This window comes from Harmonia axyridis, chromosome 2 (assembly GCF_914767665.1).
Source record: "Harmonia axyridis chromosome 2, icHarAxyr1.1, whole genome shotgun sequence".
NCBI lineage: Eukaryota > Metazoa > Arthropoda > Insecta > Coleoptera > Coccinellidae > Harmonia > Harmonia axyridis.
In genome coordinates, this window is record NC_059502.1 from 5,079,426 (window position 1) to 5,106,322 (window position 26,897).

Consider the following 26,897-nt stretch of genomic DNA (forward strand, 5'->3'; position numbering starts at 1 on the left):
TTTCCGATTGAAGAAGCATCTGACTATCGTACACAAATTGGACGAAGAAGCTGCCAAATTTCACATAGAACAGTTTAAACAAAAATAGATCACCAAACGTATGAGGCTATAAACAGAACTTATGACCAAAAATTCATATGAACTTATTTATATTAATAACATTGAGAGGCATGAACTATAAAATAAAGAAGAAAGAAGAAACAAACAAGGAAACATATTTCTACAGACTACAGTTCCTAAATTGTTAATAAGTTTGATTTCTGCTTTGATACTTGATTGTTTCAGCTTAATCTTACACGTTCTTGTTCTTATAGTAGTGGATTCAGAATTTTGCAATATACGGGAGCTTTGAATTATTTTACTTGTATCTAGTGATCAATATTTAAACCAGATATTCAAACAATTGAATAAGGTATTGTTTGGAGTAGTGAATGAATTTATTTCTGAAAAATATAAGGGTGTAGGTCTAAATACATGGAATAACAAAGGAGTGATATTTTCAATCAATGAGGACTAACAAGTCTTAAAATTCTGAGCAATTTGTACATACCCATATTTATAAACCTTATCTCAAATACAAATTTGTTCAACATCGATCCATACATATCTGTATAACCCTATCTGGAATTTTTCAATTTTTTTTTCACATATTGATTCTTTCCACTTCCAGTAGTTTATTTATATGTTGATCTTTTCAGTAAAGCAATACGCATGTGGTAACTGCAACAGGCAGTATGAAACGAAGATGGGTTTGAAGAGTCACTTGAAATTTCACTGTGGAAAAGATCCCAGTTTCCAATGTCCATATTGCGAATTCAGAACCTATCAGAAAGGCAACCTCAAAAAGCATGTTTGGAGGATACATAAAAATATCTATAAGTGAAAAATGGAGGTTGTGAATAAAGTTTTCTTTCTAGAATTATCTTCATTTTTCGATTTCATCGTGTTAATGAAAAAATTGTGCGACTTGTTTTCAACTATTTCATTATGTGATTTGACTAATATTTTTTTTTATATTCTTGGGATATAATAATTATATTACTATTGAAGTTTTGAAGACTTTCATTTAAATATAAAATGAATGAAATGAAAATTATAATTTTTTTTTTTTTGAAATATATGGTTATGATTTTGACTTGGAAATGTCATAAAAATCTGACTAGTTTGATAATAAATTTTCTGGCACCTAGATTTGTCAGAATATTTAGAGAACGTCGTAGCTAACGCCTTCTTTTTTAAGATTCTACAAGCCAAAGATCACAAAAACGTTCCAGTCGTTATGAAGGGTGGTACCTATACTTAATCATATTTTGTTATATCTATATCAATAAAGATATTATGATTGCAGCTATTGAAACAAACCAATAAATATTTGAAAGAAATGAAGACATTGAAGAATGTAAAGTACCTTCGACCATAGTATACTATGCTTCGACAAAGAATATTTTCGTTTTTCAACTCTGCTGCTGATGATTTAATTGATTTCTTTTAATCATTTCATCAATTTTTTTGTTTAGGCAATTATTATTTTTCGATACTTATGTTATTTTTCTGAAATGAAAATCATTATTATTCTTTTGAAATATTAGGTTATGATTTTGTCCTGAAACGTTGTACCTTTTTTCAGATCAGTTTCTACGGTGTACTATTCGCGGAGAACGATATAAAACTGCCAGAGGTAGACACTCACACAAAAACACTCTTGATCAATCACTGCGTGTGAATTGTACCCACTGTGATTTTTTCACCAAAAGAAAGTACAATTTGAAAATTCATATGCTCAACAAGCACCCTGAAGCTTTCAAGATGGATCAAAACTACGGTGATAATAGTCAATGGGGGACAATCGAAAGTTCATTATTAAATTAATTTAGTTAATTATTTCTATATGAAGACATTTAAATTACTCGAATTCAAGAAGTTTTGTTATCCCTTCCTGATTGTTTATAATCTAATGAAAATGAACTTTATTCAAACTAGCGTTTTTCTGGCTTCCTTTTTCGATTTTGTTGAGGAATGTGAAGATTCCGAGAATCCAATACAACAATTTTTACCTCATCTATTGTAGACTTTTCTTAGAAACCATTAAAACCAGTACGGATCATTTCAGCACCTACTTCAAATCCATGACCTGAAAAGTGAAAACCCTTGAAGATGCGTATCCTACTGTATCTAACATGACAGAAATATAAGTGTGCATGTTAATTTATTTGCTGTTTCGGATATTTTTTTCAATACAACAATTTAAGAAAACAGCTAACGAATAACCAAAGAATGTAATAGATCAACTCAGCGAAGCTAATTGAGATTTTTAGATAAAAATGTCAATTTTAAAATAAGATTTTATGTTTAGGGTGCTTTTGACTCTTATAAATGAATGGTTTGTTAAATTCAAAGGAGTCCAGTATATTTTGTGAGTTTTTTAAGAACATGAAAACGGAATATTTTAATTTATTTATAAGATTTATTTTCAGTTTTCTGAACTTTTTTACATTTTTTTTTACTGACATAATTCTTTTTTATTACTGAAATGGCATTTCTTACCAAAAAAAAGTCTTTGCAAGCTTATGTGTTGATTTAATTTGATTTTAATGGCTAAAATTGAGGAATTAATGAAACATATTATACTCTTATTGCTGTTTTGACGTAGTACCAAAATGAGTATTCTTCAAAAAAAAAAGAATAATAATTAAAGATCAGGATGAAAAAAGCTATCATTATTTGTATTATTGTTATCATCACATTTTTTTTTCGTTAAGTGTCACCGACATAATCGTGTTGCGAATGATCAATGAAGCTGATATAGTTTTAATTTTCAGGCAAACCATTCAGATGCAATAACTGCGGAAAAGTATATAAAAACCAAAATACTCTCAATGTCCATCAGGCTGTGGATTGTGGCAAACCAAACCAATTCAGTTGCATATGCTGCAATTTTTCGTCCAAGAGAAAATACAACATGAAAATTCATATGATGAAACGTCATCCTGAACATATGACCCAAAATATGATACTCTTCAGTTGCCACCACTGCAGCTTCACGTCAAATAATGAAGCTGATGTCGATGCTCACATGAAGAAGAATCACCCTAACGATGGTGGGCCACAGCAATCGAAAAACTTTTTCAAAAATCAACAATTTCGTCTCTTGGACCAAAATCAATTTTTTCAACTAAAGGGTGATTAGAAGATTTTCGATGAAAAAATGAATAGATAATGAATTGAATTCTATGGATAACGACTATTTTTGAATGGGTTTTGGATGGTTAGAACTGCGAATGATTTCGACTTCAGGTGTTGCGCATTTCAGAATTTTATTGTTATAAATTTGGTCTATTGGGATACTTTTTTTGAATACGTCACTAAGATATTACGAATTTAATTTCTTTATTTGTAATTCTCCATATTATTTGAATTTTTAGGTATGAATATCGATATATGAATTGGATTTTTTGTGATATATACTACTGATGGATAGTAATCCATCATATATAGTTTTGTATTTGTAAATTTGGAAATTTGTTGATAACAATTTTATTTTAAGATTATTAAACGTCTTACACACAATTTTTTTATACTTTTTGTTAAGCGCTAAAATTTTCGATTTTTTTTCGACAAAGCTCTATAAGAGCTACATCCTCGAATTGTTTGGAAATATACGGGGTGTACCAAGACAGTGTAAATGACCAAACGTATGCTTTTTTTACGGAACACCCTGTTTTCTTATAGAATTTTCAGATAACAATCTTTGAATATATATTTTATGCATCTGTGTATTATATAAAATTTTCGAATAACTAACCTCACAGTTTTCTGTTATAGTTATGCTAATTTGTATAGTTTTTCTGTGGAAGTGGAAAAATTACGTGAACAAAAAAGTGGATTAACATATTTTATCAATGAATAAGTCATTCTGGAAACTTGAACTCTTACTTGAATAAAATTATTTTCAGGTGGAGTGATTTGCAAAATATGCGAGAAAATATATAAAAACCAAAAGTCACTGCGTCATCACATACGAGTTTATCATACTACCAAACAGAAAACATACAAGTGCTTGCTCTGTGGTTATACTGCAGAAATAGGCTATAATTTGAAGAAACATTATAACAGGCGACATCCCAATTACTGTTGAATCAACTTAATTTGAAAACAAAAAATTTTTTCTACTCTTTTTAATTTTGCTATTATTTTTATTGCTTAACTGACTTTGGTGGAGGCTGTGAATGCTCACTGTAATAGTTATTTAGTTTGACAATATAATTTTTTTTGACTTATTCATTTATTATCTTATTATTATCTTATTTCATTATTATTATTTGAGGCTTTTTATTCCATGATACTCAACCATGTTCTCCGATTTCATTGGATCTATTAGTCCCATCTACAATTTAAAAAGGTATAAGATAACGAGACGTTAACTTTCAATATGCAATGAATTTTATTTCTAATTAAATTTCATTTTTTTTTACTCGATTCATTTGTTGAACACAATTGGAAAATTGTGATATCGTGAGATGTGCCTGACGTTTTTACTTGTTTATTCTTATTCACTAGATTTTCTAACTTTTGTTTCTCTAAGTTTCACACTCAACGGATCAGAGGCAGGGTGGAAAGTGTTCAAACTGAATTAAATATTTCGAGAGGGTATACATTCAGATAACTTTTACTTAGTTTTTCATTTCAACCGAATAGTGATGAAGTAAGTGAAAAATTCATCGTATAGTGCCTAATTTTCTGCTTTTTTAACGGAACACCCTCTGTTTTATCATTGAATTTTCAGATAACATGGAATAAATAGTCCCAAGTTTTTTCATGTGCTAAAAATTTGCAGTTTTGTGGATATTTTGATTTTTCTGAAATTGTAGAGTCTTTGGCAGAATCTTAGAGGTTAGTACTAACATTTTGATAATCATTGAGTGTGTTCAAACTGAGGCGATTTATTGAAACGTTAATATCGGGTTTATTTTAAATTTGGAATTTGCATGTCAATATAGTAATCATCTCCAGCTGTGTACAAAGTGTTGATAGCGTCACTAGAACTATTTTGAAATTTAATATAATCTTCAGAATTATGATAACATTGGAATTGTATTTCAAATCAACAATGTATAAAAAGTCATAATTTTGATGAGTATATTAAATTACCATCATCGACAAGACTCATTGAATATTTATAATTTGAAGTTATCATTTATTGATTAGATTCAAGATCAACCAAAAGATAAAATTAAACTGACCCAAATTGTTGTTTCAATTGTAAATGTTTGTATTTATATTTTGCAAAGAAGAGTAAGAGAGAACATCTATGACTACCTGTTGCAGTTTCTTTCTCTGTGAGTAAATCCGTACCCGAGAAACACTCGAGCTGCGCTCTAGTGATGTTTCGCGAACTACGACTCTTGACTCGGTGTATAATGGTATATTTTGTTAATTCATTCAATTATTTATGTATAGTACAAATGTGATACAATCTTTGAATATATTTTTATGTATCTGTGTATTATATGAAATTTTCGAATAACTAACCTAACAGTTTTCTGTTATAGTTATACTAATTTGTATAGTTTTTCTGTGGAAGTGGGGAAATTACGTGAACAAAAAAGTGGATCAACATATTTTATCAATGAATAAGTCATTCTGGAAACTTGAACTCTTACTTGAATAAAATTATTTTCAGGTCGAGTGATTTGCAAAATATGCGAGAAAAAATATAAAAACGAAGAATCACTGCGTGTTCACATAGGAACTTATCACAATCCTAAACAGAAAACATACAAGTGCTCGCTCTGTGTTTATACTACAATAATAGGCTATAATTTGAAGAGACATTGTAACATACGACATCCCAACAATTGAATCAACTTTATTTGAAAATGAATAATTTTTTCTGCTCTTTTTAATTTTGCTATATTTTTATTGCTTAACTGACTTTAGTGGAGGTTGTGAATGCTCACTGTAATAGTTATTTAGTTTGACAATATAATTTTTTTTGACTTATTTAGTCATTATCTTTTTATTATTTCATTTTATTATTATTATCTGAGGCTTTTTATTCCATGATTCTCAACCATGTGCTTCGATTTCATTGGATCTATTAGTCCCAACTACAATTTAAAAAGGTATCAGATGACAAGACGTTAACTTTCAATATGGAATGAATTTTATTTCTAATTAAATTTCAGTTTTTTTTTCACTTGATTCATTGTTGAACACAATTGGAAAATCGTGGTGTTGTGAGATGTGACTGACTTTTTTACTTGTTTATTCTTATTCACTAGATTTTCTAACTTTTGTTTCTCTAAGTTTCACACTCAACGGATCAGAGACAGGGTGGAAAGTGTTCAAACTGAACTAAATATTTCGAGAGGGTATACATTCAGATAACTTTCACTTAGTTTTTCATTTCAACCGAATAGTGATAAAGTAAGTGAAAAATTCATCGTATAGTGCCTAATTTTCTGCTTTTTTAACGGAACCCCCTCTGTTTTATTATTGAATTTTCAGATAACATGGAATAAATAGTCCCAAGTTTTTTCATATGCTAAAAATTTGCAGTTTTGTGGATATTTTTATTTTTCATAAATTGCAGAGTGTTTGGCAGAATCTTAGAGGTTAGTACTAACATTTTGATAATCATTGAGAGTTTGGAATTTGCATGTCAATATACAGTAATGATCTCCAGCTGTGTACAAAGTGTTGATGGCGTCACTAGAACTATTTTGAAATTTAATATAATCTTCAGAATTATGATAACATTGGAATTGTATTTCAAATCAACAACGTATAAAAAGTCATAATTTTGATAAATATATAATATTAAATCACCATCATCGACAAGACTCATTGAATATTTATAATTTGAAGTCATCATTTATTGATAAGATCCAAGATCAACCAAAAGATAAAATTAAACTGACCCAAATTGTTGTTTCAATTGTAAATGTTTGTATTTATATTTTGCGAAGAAGAGTAAGAGAGAACATCTATGACTACCTGTTGCAGTTTCTTTCTCTGTGAGCAAATCCGAGAAACACTCGAGCTGCGCTCTAGTGATGTTTCGCGAACTACGACTCTTGACTCGGTGTATAATCGTTTATATTTTTCTTATTCCTTCAATTATTTATATATAGTACAAATGTGATACAATCTTTGAATATATTTTTATGTATCTGTGTATTATATAAAATTTTCGAATAACTAACCTCACAGTTTTCTGTTATAGTTATACTAATTTGTATAGTTTTTCTGTGGAAGTGGAGAAAATACGTGAACAAAAAAGTGGATTAACATATTTCAGCAATGAATAAGTTATTCTGGAAACTTGAACACATACTTGAATAAAATTATTTTCAGTTCAAGTGATTTGCAAAATATGCGAGAAAAAATATAAAAACGAAGAATCACTGCGTATTCACAAACAAATTTATCACAATTCCAAACAGAAAACATACAAGTGCTTGCTCTGTGGTTATACTACAATAAGAGGCTGTCATTGGAAGAGACATTTGAAGAGACATTGTAACATGCGACATCCCTAAAATTGAATCAACTTTATTTGAAAGAAAAAACAATTTTTTCTACTCTTTTTAATTTTGCTATTATTTTTATTGCTTAACTGACTTTGGTGAAGGCTGTGAATGCTCACTGTAATAGTTATTTAGTTTGACAATATAATTTTTTTTGACTTATTTATTTATCATCTTATTTTATTATTATTATCTGAGGCTTTTTATTCCACGATTCTCAACCATGTTCTTCGATTTCATTGGATCTATTAATCCCAAATACAATTCAAAAAGGTATCAGATGACAAGACGTTAACTTTCAATATGGAATGAATTTTATTTCTAATTAATTTTCAGTTTTTTTTCACTTGATTCATTGTTGAACACAATTGGAAAATCGTGATGTTGTGAGATGGGACTGACTTTTTTACTTGTTTATTCTTATTCACTAGATTATCTAACTTTTGTTTCCCTAAGTTTCACACTCAGCGGATCAGAGTGGAAAGTGTTCAAACTGAATTAAATATTATTAAATATATTGAAATGAAACTTTCACTTTGTTTTTCATTTCAACTTATACAGTATACAGTCTTTTGAAAAAATATTTTAATTTTTGAGGGGGGAGCTTTAGGGTCACACAGCTATTTTTTATCTGAACAATTAGTGGTGTATTCAAATTTCAAAACCGAATAGTGATAAAGTAAGTGAAAAATGCCTTGGGGAGGCCTATGTCCAGCAGTGGACGGTTTAGGGCTGAATGATGATGATGATGAAGTGAAAAATACATCGTATAGTGCCTAATTTTCTGTTCTACTTATGGTTTATTGATTTTTATTATCTGATAACGTGGAGGTATTCCTTGAGGTTTCAATTACGTTAGAAAACGTTTCTCTGTATAAATGAATCATTCTAAATATGTATTTTTAGGTCCCTTCAGCTGCGAAAAATGCTTGAAAATGTATAAAAACGTAAAATCGCTGAGGGTACACACAAACATTTATCACAACCCCAATACTAAAAGACATGAGTGCTACTGTGGCTACACTACGACTAGGGCACATGACATGAAGAGACACATGACAAGTTGCGAGGCATCCCATTAGTGTATCTGCTCTATCTGAAAATCCAAAATAAAATATTTCTTCTTGTTCTTTTTTCATTTATATTTGACGAAATAGATTTTTTCGTAATGACTTGTGAATTGAAACTTGAGAAAAATAATAAGTAATATAAAATTATAATATAAACATAAAAAAAAGGCGAAACCGGTATATCGCTACTCTCCCTTGATGACATGCATTCTCCTTGCTTTACTTTCGATTATGATTCCTATGGAATAGCGTGGAAGTCTTCTGTTTTACAATGGTTATGCTGATGGCATTTTTGTTGATACATAAACCAGATAGATAAATAATAATGTATGATATTACACACTTGGAAATCCTACTTCTTTCTCTTTTTGGGTTTTTTGTTCTTGAGAAAAATGTTTATGTTTTCGTTAGACAGATGCCTTATCCTCAAATAGTTTTTTGAAAATCAAATAGTTTCGCGGGGAACGATGTATCTTGCAGATGTCAGGAAAGTTGACCATGCCTTAATCTTCCCAAAGGAAGACTTAACTGGACATAGAGCAAATCACTTGATTGAAAGTGACAAAGTTAAAATTGGAAAATCATTGTGAAAACTATTACGGCGTTGCGATATTTCCAAGGATTCGATTTTAAAAGAGAAGAAGTGTAGAATATCGTAGATAAGAACTGAAAATTTAAATATTTCGTCTAGTTTTTTTTCAATTTTGTTATTTTAAATGGGGTGTTCACATAATTGCTATAAACAATAATCTACATTGTGGAAAGTCGATATTTTTGATTTGTAAATAAAAAAAAATTTTTGGTAATTTTTCGTTTTACGCAGATGAATAATTGATGATATCTACAAAGAACTGATATATTTCCAAAATATTCGTGAAAAAACCTACCAAAAATCTTTATAAAAGAGGTAAAACTATCACATACCTCTATCTATTCAATTTTGAAACCCTAATAGTGATAGAGAGTAATCAATACATCGAAAACGGTCCAATTTTCTGATCTAATTCATTTGTATTGCTTTTTTCAAAATGTGGAGACATTCCATTAGATTTCAATTATATTAGTACATTTTTCATTCATAAATTCATCATTCTGAACATTTATTTTTGAATAAAAATATTTTTAGGTCAAGTCAGCTGCAAAAAATGCATGAAAATGTATAAAAACGAAGAATCGCTGAGGGTTCACACAAACATTTATCACAATCCCAATACTAAAAGACACGAGTGTTTATACTGTGGCTACACTACGAAGAGGTCAAATGATATGAAGAGACATTATATTGTGCGACATCCTATTAGTGTATCTGCTTTAAGTGAAAATTAAAATATTTCTTCTATTTTTTTTTTTTTTAATTTTGCTAGTTTTCTGGTTAGAGTTGATGCTGAACTGAGGGGAGAATGAAGCTAAAAAAAAAGTTTTCGCACAAGTTTCAACTGTAAGGAAAAATTGAAGACATTCAAACTATCGAGTTGGCTTTAAAAACAAACTCATTCAATGATATGTCGTTTTATTGACATTTCATTAACCAAAATCGATTATATCGTTATGTTCATCAGTCATATCAGAGCTTAAAAAAGTATTCAAGTTTTAGTTTGACAAATATAAATAAAAATAAAGTTTGCATTTTGGAAAATTGTTTCCGACGCAGAAAATTTAAACGCAATCAGTCTTATGATTGATTCGTTCATATGGCGAGCGAGAAGTAGCTGCATATTGACGAGCTCCGCAAATTATTTAAAATTCTGTTGTAAATCCAGAGTGAAAGGCTGAATTATTTGTACGTGATAATTAATTACATACTGATTATTACTGTTTCACCAAAATGGTTCTGACAAGGGATATACGAGAAGAAATAGAGTCCTCAGTTAGTCAGGCACTGAACAAGTGTATGAAAAACGACTCGTTTATCAAGACGATTGTAAACAAAGTGACAGAAGCCGTCATAAAAACTATAAACAATAAGTTGTTAAACCTAGAAGAAACTGTGCAAAAATTTCAGAGTATACAAAGTGAACTTAAATCAGATCTTGAAGAGAAAATAAACAAACTAGAAGATGAAATTCAGGAGGCAAAACTATGTAAACGAGGTATTGAGGCAGATATAGAGAGAATGGATCAGGAAAGTAGAAGACTGAATTTGAGAATTTTCGGTTTTGAAGAGAGAACAAAAGAGGATACCAAAAAGGAGTTAATTAAATTCCTGAATTCTAAAATGTCCACAACGTTGTCTGAAGAGGACATTGAATTTTGTTTCAGAATCGGAAAGAAGATCGCAAATAAAAATAGAGGAATTCTCATAAGATTATTCAAACACGATACCAAACAAGAGATTTATTCCAAGAAAAAATTACTGAAAGGTACTGGACTGGTCATAAGGGAAGATTTGACTAATATAAGGGTCGAAATACTTAACCGAGCCATTGAGAAGTTTGGTTTGAGGAATGTATGGACTTTAAATGGAAAAATATATATTAATGATGAAAAAAATAAAGTTCATGTTGTTAAAAATAAGAATGACTCATATTTAATTTTTGAGGGAGATTTTCACCATAAATAAACATTTGTCTTTATCTGAACTGTAAATTATGACATGTTTTTTAGTTTCATTATGGATTGTTTATGTTAGTTGGGGCTCTCAAAATTTGGAATTGACGGTTATGTTGGACTGTCTGAATTTAGTTGATCGGGATGTTCAGGTTGACACTAGGTCATATGTAAATTTTCAGGAGTATATACAGGATGGAGCGAGCAGAGATGTGCAGGGTTTTAATATTGTCCATTTTAATATCCGTGGCTTGATGAAACATTATGATGAGCTTTTGATGCAGGTCCAAATGTCGGGAGATATATTTGATGTCATTGTTCTATCGGAAACAAGAAAAATTGCCGATGTGAGTACATTTTCTATTCCAAATTATACTTTGCATTACAATGAATCAGAAATCACTAAATGCGACGGGGTTGTGGTCTATATAAAAAACAATTTGACTGCGAATGTAACTATTAATCAGGTAAATGAATGTAAGTTTCTCAGGATGATACTGGCAAACAACTATCTCTCATATCACCATAAGATAGGAATAACTGCTTACTATAGGTCACCAGCAACCAATACAAAAAATTACATAAAAAATTTAGAATTATATCTAAACGGCTTGGAACACCAGAATCTCGAGATATACGTTGGAGATATAAACATAAATTTACTCCATTCTGATTCTGTTGATACTAATGATTATTTGAACGTTTTGAATTCGAATGGGTTCACATCATATATAAATAAGCCAACTAGAGTCACACAGAATAGTGTATCAATAATCGATCATATTTTCATTAAAATAAAAAAGTGTTTACTAGATAAGGTTTATATGGAACCGGCTGTTATTCACACTGATATGACTGATCATTTCACTACTTTTGTAAGTATAAATAAGAAAAATTCGGAAGAAACATGCGGCCTCAGCGTCAAAAACAAAATTTCGACTAAAATCAATTATGAAAAACTTCTGCGGTTGATGAGCGGTGAAAATTGGGAAGACGTATTAATGAATCGTAATTCACAAGAATCGTGTAATCTATTTATGGAAAAACTGAATTACTATATCACTGGAAGTAGTAGCACTGAAATTCTGAAATCGAATAAATACAAAAAAATTAAGCCATGGATTACAACTGGTTTAATAAAATCAATAAATGAACGGAATAAACTTAAGGAAAAATTACGCAAAAATCATACGGTACAGCTGGAGATGGAATATAAATGTTATCGGAACAAACTTAACACTCTCATAAAACGTGTTAAATCTGATTATTATCAGAATGAAATAACCAAGGCTGATGGAAATTATAAAAAGGTTTGGAATATAATAAATGACGTCACAGGTAAACGAAAACGTAGTGCAATAGAAAATGTCTTATTAAATAATGGAAAGAACGTTATGGTTGGTGGAAATGAGGAAAAGGCAGACATTTTCAATAGGTATTTTGTTGAATTAGGTGTGAATATGGCTAAAAAGATTGAAAAAAGTACTTTACCTGAGAATTTCCAGGAAGAAAATCCGAATTATTCATCAATCTATTTAACACCAGTAACAACTAGCGAAATTATAATTCTCATCTCAAATTTGAAAAACAACTGTACTCCTGGACCCGACGGAATATCATCTAAAATTATTAAACTTATTCACAATTACATTGTTTCTCCCTTAGTACACATAATCAACCTGTGTTTTTCACAGGGTAAAATTCCTAGCCAATGGAAAGAGTCTCTTGTCACTCCGGTTTTCAAAACAGGAGATCAAAGTCAAATGTATAATTACCGGCCTATTTCTGTTATAAACAATTTCGCGAAATTATTTGAACAATCCCTCAAGAATAGAATGTCAAAATTTTTCGATAAACATGGTATAATTACTGACAGACAGTTTGGCTTCGTGAAAAACCTTAATACGGAGGATGCTTTACTTGACTTTTTAGAGAAACCGATAAGAGCTATGGATAACTCAAAAAAATGCCTCGCGGTGTTCCTTGATCTAGCCAAGGCCTTTGATACTATTCCACATAATAAACTACTTCAAAGAGTGGAGGGCTGCGGAATTCGAGGGATTGCCTTGGATCTCATCGGGGATTATCTGTCGGAGAGATCACAACGTGTTGCAATTAGACACGTGAAAAGTTCATATATGGTTGTAAAGGTTGGGGTACCACAGGGAACGGTCTTAGGACCACTGTTATTCCTTGTTTATATGAACAATATTACTAAAATAAAGAATTTAGGAGCCCATTTAGTCTGTTATGCTGATGACACAGCTCTAACTTTCTGTGCTGAAACCTGGGATGAGGTAAAAACCATGGCTGAATCTGGATTGAGAAAAATATATTTATGGTTGAACTACAATTTACTAACATTGAACTTAAATAAAACTAAATATATTACTTTCTCCCCATCAATTGTCGACCAGCCCTTGATTGAATTGAAACTACACTCGCCTCCCTGTAATACCCAATTATGTTCTTGCCCAAAGGTGGAAAAAACATCTTCCATAAGGTATCTTGGGGTTATGGTGGATCAACATTTAAGATGGACAGAACAAATCAGTCAGGTAACAAAGAGAATTAGATCATTAAGCCATACATTTTATATACTGAGAGACATTCTATCAAAAAAAAATATACTTATATTATATAACAGCCTAGCGGAGTCAATAATCAGGTACTGTATTGTTGCTTGGGGGGGCACATTTTACACTTCGCTGCAGACGTTACAGACGGCACAGAACACTCTTATCAAAGTAATGTTAAAAAAAGAAAGATTGTACTCGACAAGTTTACTTTACGATGAGTCTAAATTATTGAATATAAGAGCTATTTTCATAAATCAGTGTGTTATGAGGGTGTTTAAGAAAAATAAGAGTTTCAAGCAAAAAAGTACAGGAGTGACTAGATCAACACATAATTTGGTTTTTCATGTTCAATTTTTCAAGAAGTCGGTCACCCAAAGATCATTTCTATATTTCTGTCCAAAATTGTTTAATGTCATTCCTACTGAACTGAAACAGAATAAAAGATTGAATGTCTTTAAATCAGAGCTCAGGAGTTTTATATTTGAGAATCCTGAGAGGTTTGCATTCGTATGATATAGATTTCTGGACTACCTGCATGTCCGGAAGAGTCCTTACCTGCTGTCACTGCTTTCTCCATTTGTTTTGTTTTTTTTTTTTTTTTTTTTCGATTTTCGTCTTATTGCCAATTGTTATTTTGTATGTACATTTCGAGGAACGTGAGGGAGTGCAATGGTAGAAACAGACATTTTGTCTAGGTACTGTTGCACATCTCTCGATGTTTTTGAATGTAATAAAAAAAACTGTAAAATTACTGTACTTTAAATGTGAGAATAAATTTTGAATTTTGAATTTTTGAATTTGATTTATGATTTGAATTTTAATGTAGGTGTGATGAAATTGAAAGAAAAACTTTCAGATTCCCTCAGTTCTCTTTTTTGTTGAATAATGACATTCCAAATCTATTTTTGTAGAAATACGTGGAATATACTCCGAAATCGTAAAAAAATTTTAAGCTTTTTATGTATATTTGCATTTATGAAATTCCGTTTTATTTGCTTCAATTATTATAGTTACTAATTTATATTTTTTTTTATGAACGTGACGAAATACATAAAGGAATTATTTCGATTCATTAATTCTTTCATCAATTAAGACTCTCATCTGGATAATATATTTGGACAAAAATATTTTCAGGTTCAGTGTTGTGCAAAGTATGCAAGAAGAAATATAAAAACCCAGAATCTCTGAGAGTTCACACCCACTTTCATCACAATCCTAAAATCAAAATACAGAAGTGCCAATACTGTGCTTATACCACTCCAAGAGCCTATACTATGAAGATACATTATAGAGTGCAGCATCATTCTACTGTACCTATTTCATCTGAGAATTAAAAATGTTTCTACTTTTTTCTGTTTCATTTAATTCTGACCCGATTCAATCTCGATAATATCGATTATCAAACTATCAATCGATGATGCGAATATTCGTACCGCATTTGAGTCCTACTAATTCATTATCGATTGATAGTTTGATAATCAGTTCTACCGATTATAAAACTATCAATCGATAATTGGTACTATCAATCGATAATGCGAATATTCGTACTGCATTAGAGCCTAGATCTTACTTATTCATTATAGATTGATAGTTTGATAATCGGTGGTGTCGATTATCAAACTATCAATCAATAATGCGAACATTCCTACCGCATCTGAGTCTGAGTCCTACTAATTCATTATCGATTGATACTTGAATAATCGGAACTACTGATTATAAAACTATCAATCGATAATGAATTAGTAGGACTCAAACTCAGATGCGGTACCGATTACGAAACTATCAATAGATATTCGATACTTTCGATTATCACACTATCAATCGATAATGATTTTTCTAATTCATTATAGATTCATACTTTGATAATCGGTAATATCGATTATCATAGTATCAATCGCGAATATTCGTACCGCATCTGAGCCTGAGTGCTACTAATTCATTATCGATTGATAGTTTGATAATCGGTAACATCGATTATTATTTTTTATGTTATTATTATATTATATATATATATGGAAAGAGCTCCTGATTATGAGATCATATGAGTTATTTATTTATGATTCGAAATATTTCAGATAGAGTGTACTGCGAAGTATGCATGAAAAAATATAGAAATGAGGATTCCCTGAGAACTCACATCCACTTTCATCACAATCCTAAAATCAAAACACACGTGTGCCAACACTGTAGCTATACAACTCCAAGAATCTCAAATATGGAAAGACATTCTCGACGGCATCATTCATTATAGTATTCGAATGTTCATCTCAAGATTGATTTCCTTTTTTTTTCTTTTTATTTGTTGTTCTCCATTTGACATAAATGTCTGGAACCATTAAAAACTACAATAAATTTATCTTGGCAAATTTTTTGAAATTTTATTTTTATTCTGGCTTGATTCGATTCTAAACTGTGTGAAGACCAAGGACTTACCATAGAAAGAAAAATTTTTCTTTTTCAAAATGGTCACTTTCAAGAGTGATGTATTCCAATGCTCCCCTAATTTTCTGTAAAACTTAAAATTTTAAAAATTAAATGAGTATGGTTGATGCAGGCAATTCAATATAATTATCAGTTATCATTGTATATCTAGACAAAAAGTAAAAAAGTTTATAGAGATATTCACCTTTGCATTCGAATTAGGCTTCAACCTCGACAGTCACTTCTTCATTAGAACTAGGGATTTATCAAGCCAAGTAGCTTGACATTTCAACCAACTACTTTATTTGAAAATTAAGCTCGTGAAAAATCACATACTTGAGCTTCACTTGACTTGATTTCAAATATTTATTGTTTGACTTGATATCAAGCTATTTGATATTACTTGAGCTTGATATGCACGCGCCGCATGGCATATTTTTCTGCAATCTCGTGCGCGCTTAGACTAAATAAGGGGATTCCTCGAGCGCCGAGAGAATTTAGAATTCGCCAGTGTGACTTTATTAGTAGTTTTCTCACATTTCTACGAAATCTATTGGTAGATTTTGGTAGTTTCAGAAATATCTTTCCAAACATGGCCAAAATGGCCAAGAATTTTTTTTTAATGCCAGCATCTTCAGCACCTGTTGAAAGACAGATTTTCTAGAACTCTTGAGTTACAAAAACCCGCCATAGGTTAGGCGACAAATCTATAAGATGCCTCATGTATCTTAGATCCTGGATGGAAAATTATGAAATCAAACAAAGCCCGGAGGTTTCTCAATATTAAGAAACTTTATTTTTCATTATTTTTTATTTTGTAATGATTTATAGTGATTCAATTTATATTTCTATTTCGAAAAAGTTGATATTTCCGGTTCTTTTATACAATTGACTTGAACTGAAGTCAAGCTCAAGCCAAGTAGCTTGAAAATCAAACCAGGCTGTGAATTCCTAATTAGAACCAATTTTTTTTCCTGGAGCATTCTTTCAGGACTGTAAAAAGCCAGAAACCTGTGGGGTCATATATGAAGAATTAGCTGGCTAGAAGATTGAATTAATTTCATATGTATTATTACTTTTTTCTCCATAATAATTTCCAAAGAAGAATAAACAACGTAGTATTCTAAAACGCCCTTTTTTCAACACTCAACATACCATTTCAAGCTACCAGTTCAGAGTCGATTGCACACAAAGTTACTGTAAATGTTTTGTACTATTAGATTTATGTGTTATTTCGAATAATTAATATTAACGATAAATTTATTTCAGCTCGAGTGATTTGCCAAATATGCAAAAAATTGTATAAAAACGCAAAATCGTTGCGATCTCACATCGACTTTCATCATAATCCCAGAATCAAAATACGCTGGTGCAAATACTGTAGTTATTATACGACCAGACCCCCTAGAATGAAGAAGCATTATAAATTGCTACATCGTAGCCTAATCTAAACCTGCCCTTAGGCGACTCAGGAATCCCAAAATTGATGGACAGTGTGGTTATGATACTATAAAAGGCATGACATGACGTTAGTTTTGTATTAGTAAATCACTTTCATGTAAATATTAAAACATTTCTCCTACTTTTTCTCTCATTTTAACATTTCATGCGGAAAAGTTCAGTTGAATTTCACGCTTGACACAAAAATAGGCCCAGTGTGATACAATGGATCTCAATTTCACTGTTCTCAGTGCTTTTTTTTTTCAATAAATACATTCCAAAACCAAAACAAAGAGTGATGATCCTGGTTGCTCAACACCAGAATTCGGAAACAGTTACAACCAAACCTCGCAAGGAATGTCATCAGAAATATCTGTTTTTTTTCAGAGCTATATAACTTTAAATTGCAATAAAACAACGATGGATTATTCGATTGACATGAATTTTATTTATCCGCAAGATAATCTTGTGGCATTACATTTTAATAGTTATTTATAATACAAGTGCAGAAGGCATTGATATTCTTCCACGAGTTCAAAATTCAAAAACGAGCCACGAAGTGGCGAGTTTTGGAATGAACGAGTGGTAGAATGAGCCTTCTGTACGAGTATTATACATTATTTTCTCTAATTCAATGCATTTTTATTGAAATTAATGAAATATTTCCATAAATATATTTTAGTGATTTTTGCATTGAAAAATGTTGGTTGGCAGAACTGATTTCTTTAAGGCAAATTGATGAATTGACAGATAAAGCCGTGGCGGAAAGTTCGGAGTACCAACATATAATAATGAAATATAACCATGAAAACTGTGCGTTTCTGATATATTCTCGCACGATTTTGTTCTACAAGATGTGGAAGAATGAACGGAATAACCACAGAATAAGAGAAATATGATTTCTGGCATATGACCGCCACGGCTGGCTCGGATGTAGTCCAATCTGGACGTCCAATTTTCGATGACTTTTTCCAATATTTGTTGCCGTATATTGGCAATAACACGGCGAATGTTGTCTTCCAAATGGTCAAGGGTTTGTGGCTTATTTGCATAGACCAATGACTCTACATAGCCCCACAGAAAGTAGTCTAGCGGTGTTAAATAACAAGATCTTGGAGGCCAATTCACAGGTCCAAAACGTGAAATTAGGCGGTCTCCAAACTCGTCTCTCAATAAATCGATTGTGGCACGAGCTACTTGATATTACTTGAGCTTGATATGCACGCGCCGCATGGCATATTTTTCTGCAATCTCGTGCGTGCTAAGACTAAATAAGGGGATTCCTCGACCGCCGAGAAACTTTAGCATTCGCCAGTGTGACTTTATTAGTAGCTTTCTCACATTTCTACGAAATCAATTGGTAGATTTTGGTAGTTTCAGAAATATCTTCCCAAAATTGGCCAAAATGGCCAAGAATTTTTTAATGCCAGCATCTTCAGCACCTGTTGAAAGACAGATTTTCCAGAACTCTTGAGTTACAAAAACCCGCCATAGGTTAGGCGACAAATCTATAAGATGCCTCATGTATCTTAGATCCTGGATGGAAAATTATGAAATCAAACAAAGCCCGGAGGTTTCTCAATATTAAGAAACTTTATTTTTCATTATTTTTTATTTTGTAATGATTTATAGTGATTCAATTTATATTTCTATTTCGAAAAAGTTGTAATTTCCGGTTCTTTTATACAATTGACTTGAACTGAAGTCAAGCTCAAGCCAAGTAGCTTGAAAATCAAACCAAGCTGTGAATTCTTAATTAGAACCAATTTTTTTTCCTGGAGCATTCTTTCAGGACTGTAAAAAGCCAGAAACCTGTGGGGTCATATATGAAGAATTAGCTGGCTAGAAGATTGAATTGATTTCATATGTATTATTACTTTTTTCTCCATAATAATTTCCAAAAAAGAATAAACAACGTAGTATTCTAAAAGGCCCTTTTTTTAACACTCAACATAATATTACAAGCTACCAGTTCACAGTCGATTGCACACAAAGTTACTGTAAATGTTTTGTACTATTTGATTTATGCGTTATTTCGAATAATTAATATTAACGATAAATTTATTTCAGCTCGAGTGAGTTGCCAAATATGCAAAAAATTGTATAAAAACGCAGAATCGTTGCGATCTCACATAAACTTTCATCATAATCCCAGAATCAAACTACACAAGTGCAAATACTGTAGTTATTCTACGACCAGACCTCCTAATATGAAGAGGCATTATCAATTGCTACATCCTAGCCTAATCTAAACCTGCCCTTAGGCGACTCAGGAATCCCAAAATTGATGGACAGTGTGATTATGATACTATAAAAGGCATGACATGACGTTAGTTTTGTATTAGTAAATCACTTTCATATGAATATTAAAACATTTCTTCTACTTTTTCTTTTATTTTGACATTTCATGCGAAAAAGTTCAGTTGAATTTCACGCTTGACACAAAAATAGGCCTGTGTGATACTAGGTTACTAAAATGGATCTCACTGATTCTCACTGCTTTTTTTTTTCAATAAAGACATTTCAAAACAAAGAGTGTTGATCCTGGTTGTAATAAAACAACGATGGATTATTCGATTGACATAAATTTTATTTATCCGCAAGATAATCTTGTGGCATTACATTTTAAATATGATTTCTGGCATATGACCGCCACGGCTGGCTCGGATGTAGTCCAATCTGGACGTCCAATTTTCGATGATTTTTTCCAACATTTGTGGCCGTATATCGGCAATAACATGGCGAATGTTGTCTTCCAAATGGTCAAGGGTTTGTGGCTTATCCGCATAGACCAATGACTTTACATAGCCCCACAGAAAGTAGTCTAGCGGTGTTAAATCACAAGATCTTGGAGGCCAACTCACAGGTCCAAAACGTGAAATTGGGCGGTCACCAAACGTGTCTTTCAATAAATCTATTGTGGCACGAGCTGTGTGACATATTCCGCCGTCTTGTTGGAACCGCAGCTCCTGGACTTCATGGTTGTTCAATTCAGGAATGAAAAAGTTAGTAATCATGGCTCTATACCGATCACCATTGACTGTAACGTTCTGGCCATCATCGTTTTTGAAGAAGTACGGACCAATGATTCCACCAGCCCATAAAACGCACCAAACAGTCAGTTTTTCTGGATGTAACGGTATTTCGACATACACTTGAGGATAAGCTTCACTCCAAATGCGGCAGTTTTGTTTGTTGACGTAGCCATTCAACCAGAAGTGCGCTTCATTGCTAAGCAAAATAAAATGGACGTAGTGCGCGATACGTATTCCGCACAGAACCATTATTTTCGAAATGAAACTGCACTATTTGCAAGCGTTGTTCAGGCGAGAGTCTATTCATGATGAATTGCCAAACCAAACTGAGAATAAATCACTTGACAGCTATTAAATCGGTCGCCGTCTTGAATGGTAAAGTTTTGTTCGTACTGGTGCTCGCACAGCCTTAGAAAAAGACTTTGATTCTGGTACCCACGCAGTACGAATACTATGATTCGATTCCTCTTCCAAATTCAAAGGCCATGGTTTAGGTCTCGTTGCTAGATTAGATAAAAGTACTTTATCCTCATCAGCATAAATGAAATGTTCTTCGGTTTATTTCAAACTCTTAATTTCATTTAGAAGTGTTGATTTGCTATGAAGTACAAATGTATCTTCTTGGCCATTTGTAGACATTTACTGTTATCCCAGAAATTCCGGATATTTGTCAACTAATTAGAAAGATTCTCTACAAAAAGTCACCGATATTAATAAATATATTTACAGGTCGCGTGGAATGTGATATTTGCTTCAAGACTTATAAAAACGAAGACACTGTGAGTGCGCATAAACGTACTTATCATAAATCTGAGGTTGAGATACATAGATGTCAGTACTGCGATTATAGTACTATACTCAAATACAATTTAAAGAGGCATCACATAGCAAGACATAAAGGAATAACTTCTATATAGGTACACAATTTTCTATACAACAACGTTCTATATGGGATTACTGATTGATCGAATCCATAATATGTACTTTGCATAGTATTTACTATTTTATATTTAATTTTGAACAGTTTTATCCGTTACTAATAATAAGTTGATCATGAGTAGAATAAGTTATTGTCCATGTTTTTACTCCCAAGAATATGTTACTAACAATTTCCATTCCTGAATAAATTATCAATATTATTTTTTTTTATCATGAGAAGAGTAGATAGAGTAGATATTAGTAAGATTCTGTACCAAAATGTCACCAATATTAATAAATATGTTTACAGGTCGTGTGAAATGTGATATTTGCTTCAAGACTTATAAAAACGAAGTCATTGTGAATGTCCATAAGCGTAGATATCATAACTCCGAGACTGAGATGTTTAGATGTCACTACTGCGATTATAGTTCTATCCTCAAATACAATTTAAAGAGACATCACATTGCAAGACATAAGGGGAAGACTTCTGTTTAGGTATACAATTTTCTTGTATCATAAAAAAGACAAAGATTGTATTGAATGAATGAGATTGCTTTTGCTATTATCTATATTTTTTACATATTTCTCGAAGATCAATCATTTATGAAACAGTGTTTTGTTCACACCAGATACAATAAAGTTCTAAAGAAGAATACAGATTGATCAATCTATATATACTTTGCATAGTATTTATTTCGTGTTCCACTATTATTTATTTAGTATTAAACGGTTAACAGTTACTAATTATTAGTGAATCAAGATTGTAATAAGTTACATTCTATGTTTTTCACTACCAAAATTAGGATACTAACACTTTGCATTCTTAAATAAATTATCAATGTTATTTCCTTTTTTATCATAAAAAGAGTAGATAGAGTAAAGATTCTGAACCAAAAAGTCACCGATAATAATAGATATGTTTACAGGTCGCGTAAAATCTGATATTTGCTTCAAGACTTATAAAAACGAACTCACTGTGAGTGTGCATAAACGTAGTTAGCAAGACATAAGGCGATCACGTTTGTTTAGGTACACAGTTTTCTTGTATCATAAAAAAAGGCAAAGATTTTATAAAACGAATAAGATTGCTTTGCTATTATCCAAATTTTTTCACATATTTCTCGAAGATAAATCATTCAGGAAAAAGTGTTCAGAACAGATACAATAAAGTTCTTTAGCAGAATACAGATTGATCAATGCATAAGTACTTTGCATAGTATTAATTTAGTATTCCACTGTTATTTGTTAATTATTAAACTGTTAACCGTTACTAATTATTAGTTAATCATGATTATAATAAGTTACTTTCTATGTTTTTCACTACCAAAAATATGATACTAACACTTTGCACTCCTAAATAAATTATCAATGTTCTTTCCTTTTTTTATCATGAAACAAATGGATAGATAGTAGTAAGATTCTGAAACAAAAAGTCACCGATATTAATGAATATGTTTACAGGTCGCGTGAAATGTGATATTTGCTTCAAGACTTATAAAAACGAACACACTGTGTATGTGCATAAAAGTAGTTATCATAGTTCCGTGGCTAAGATGCATAGATGTCAGTTCTGCAATTATAGTTCTATGCTTAAACACAATTTAAAGAGACATCATATAGCAAGGCATCAGGAGATCAGTCCTATATAGGTACACATTTTTTTAGTATCATAAAAAAGGCAAACTTTGTGCAAGATGAAAAAAATTTCTCTAGATTCTACAGATTGATCGAACCCATATGTACCTAGATATAGTATTTTTATTCAGTATTTTGCTGTTCAATTATTTTAGGCGTTGCTATGGAGCTGATCATGATTTAAAACATTTTAGTACTTTCTATGTTTTCAATACCAAAAATGTGATACTATCAATTTACGTTCGAAACATCCATATTCACGTAAAATTTCAGCATATCGATCAATGATTCCAATTATTTACCATCATCCAAAGTAAACCGCTAAACTAAAATAGAAACTATAAAAACAATGGGTTCAAACATTCAATTATGAAGAATTTAGTTGAACAGAAAATATCACTAATAGCCAATTGCCAACATGAAAATCATACAGGTGGAATTAAAAGACTGGAGCTTAAACTATTCAGAATCTATCACCATTTGCATTTGCATTTTGCATAACAGTCAAAAATGTTTTCTTCTTTATACCATATTTTATAGCCTTTTTAGTATTGTCACTAACTGTAATATTTTTGCAATCTTCAATGTTTGACGATGAACACAGTTACAAAATCCCTAAATTGTTGATATCATATTTTTGGTGGTAAAACATAAAAAGTATGAAATTCCTTTTATTGTTATTCAGTAGTTATTAAGTATTAAAATGATTAATTTTTAAGGACAATTGAATCCATAAATATTAACAAATTGTAAAATGATTGCAGATCGGGTGGAATGTACCTTCTGTTCAAATACTTTCAAGAATATGGCAACGCTTACTTCACACAAGTCTAGGATGCATAATCCTCTAACCAAGAAATACAAATGTAAGGACTGCAACTATACAACATTAAGAACAGCCGATTTGAGAAGACATGTTCTCTGTAGACATTCCGATCTATGTTTCGAGTAATTTTTTTTTATTTTGAATTGAATTCTAGTTTTTCATGTGATCATGATCAAATTTTTAATTTTTATAAAATCTTAGTTTTTTTTGGACCAGAAGAAATTGTTGTATATACTTCAAAAGTTGTATTCATTCTTTCTTCATTGAATTTAATCGAATTGAAGATTTATTATTATATTAAGAAAGACTTTACTTCAAAGAATATTTCATTAGATATGAAATAGCTATGTATTTTCTTATTAATCTTTATAACAATGTTAGTAATTGAAGATGAAAAGGTAATAAATATCCGAAGGAAATAAATTTTAATTTCTTTACATTGAGCCTTTTTATTTGAATGATTATAAGGAAAGGTTTTCTATTTTTTTCAGAATATAGTTCTCTACTACCTTCATTGAAGCATTAATTTTTATGATCCTTTTATGTTTCTACGTTATTCATATTATGGGGAACATAACATTAAAGCATATGGAAAAATAATTTTGTTTTTATTCAATAGATTGAGTCCTTATTTGGCGGAACCTCATCATGAATAAGATGAAAACAAAGTAATTTCCGCTAAACTATTTAATTGTCTGCAACAATTGTTTCGTCACACATTAAGCTACTTTTTTTGACTGATGCTCAGTCAAATGTCAAGCTGCCATTTGGTCAGTGTACAAGCTTGAATTTTTGAGATTAAGATATCTAGCAATTTTCTCAGGTACTTAGGTGAATAAGATTTCTGTAGGAGAGAATATTCTGTGTCTAATATGAGATGGTCGGAACAATCTTGTAAACGTTATTGAATCGAGTTAATTTCCATGATTGAATGGCATAACCTATTGAACACAAATGTCATAAGAAATGTGAAAAGAAAAATGAATAGTGTTGCCATTAAAACCATTTAAAATCCTATTATTTCTATTGGAAAACTTTATATAAATTACTATACATTGTAAACATTATTTTATACAAGATTCTTTTAGACTCGTAAGTATATGTTCAGTTCTTTAGATGTTCTGTGTTTATAATTAAAAATTCATGAGATTCTGACTGGTATATTTTTCAGATTTCGCTGTCCCACAACTACCTAAAAATCGACGTGATTGCAACTGCGCAGGACGTAAAGGTCTCACTAGAAAGATTCACTTACCAGGAAGCGGTTGCAAGGACGAAGAAGTTTTTAGATGCATGGCTAAAAATTGCAACTTCAATACCAATAACAGAGAAATTTTAATCAGGCATCTTTTCGAGCATGATACGTAGAAAACGATAATAAATGTATTGATCATCTCAAATTTCGATATATAACCAATATTTCGAGATCTTTCTTTTGTTACTTTTGATATGATTAATTGGTACTGAGTGTTGAAAAAAAAAAACTGAGTGTTCAAAAAAATACCAAAGGAAAGACATGATTTACTATAACTATCAGTTGTGATTTTCGATAGACAAAGTGCCATATTTTATTTATATTCTATTTCATTGTCCATTTAAAGAGGTATATTTAAGTAATTATACTAAGTTATTGAGGCTTAGTGATTTGTTTTTTCAATTGAAACTCATATTATGATGTAAACAAAAATTGGGGTACATAAATAATTTTTTAATATCCAAAAATAAATAAAAGAGACCTATAAACCGTTCAAAAATTTCAGGACAAACACTTCAACAAAAACCTAGTTAAATAATTCTTTCTTCTTTACCAACATATATGTATGTGTGAATTGTATTTATTGTCTATTTTTTTTTCTTTAAATTTTTTGTGTATAACCTGTGATTCTGGTTCACTTCATCTTATTAGTGTGTTTTTGTTATATACTCATTTCTCTCAGGGATATCATAAAAAGAGTACGAAATTTTAGTTGTGTGTTACGATGAATGCTTCTATGGTATATTATGCTTTCATACAAATACATCCATCCAAATCATTTAGTTATTCAAATGAACATATTTTTCTCAACTTGTTATAAAAAAATTGAGAATTTAAGAGCATATCATATATATTTATTAGAATTTTGTCCCTTCAGCAAAATTCACCAAAATACTTACTGAAAATCTGTTTATTAAATAATATAACTTATTTCCGTAGACGTCCAGTAAAATAATATAGTGCATTTCAATGATGTAGAATTGTAGGTATAAGTTTTTTTGCATCCATTCTCACCTTTCTGCTATAACCAAATTCTCATGAATTGCGTTGAAAAATTTTGAAATGGAAAAGTTTTTTAATGAAATTTTACTCAGGTCTTCATTCTGCTAGAACAATCCTTGTAGAGCAATAAGAAATTAGTAGTGAAACTTCTTGAATTATTGACACATCAAGAATTGTATTTATAGATGTAAGATTAGTTAGGAACCTTCATTATTTATGTGATATATATTTTATTTTAGACATTTCCTATGCAACTAAATTTCAACAGGGTGCAAATTCAATCATTAATGTGAATAGATGTACTGAAATCGAACGTAGTTACAAATAAATAGCTTCAGTGTGAATATCTTTTATTTAACTACGAAATTTTGTGATTCGTGTTGCTATCTCTGTAGAGATCCTTGTTGTTTATTTTAGGTAGCACGGTTTGTTGCATGAAATGAACTGCAGAATAAACAATGATATTTTGTACTTCTCTATCCTTTAATGGGCATTGGGAGTTACATTGAAAAACGCGTTCTGGTGATGTGTACTAAACCTTATTTTTTTTTTTTTTAGTTTTCATATCTAATTTTTTATTTTTTTCAGGTTATTATCCCTGTTTAATATGTGGAAGGATTTATAGTCACTATACTTC

General features: G+C 31.0%; 1 protein-coding gene across 2 annotated transcripts in view; it reads left to right on the forward strand.

The window, feature by feature from the left end:
* LOC123672478 (longitudinals lacking protein, isoforms H/M/V-like) overlaps positions 1 to 26,897 on the forward strand; it is a 360,352-nt gene that overhangs the window by 118,780 nt on the left and 214,675 nt on the right. The gene's annotated exons all lie outside the window — the stretch shown is intronic.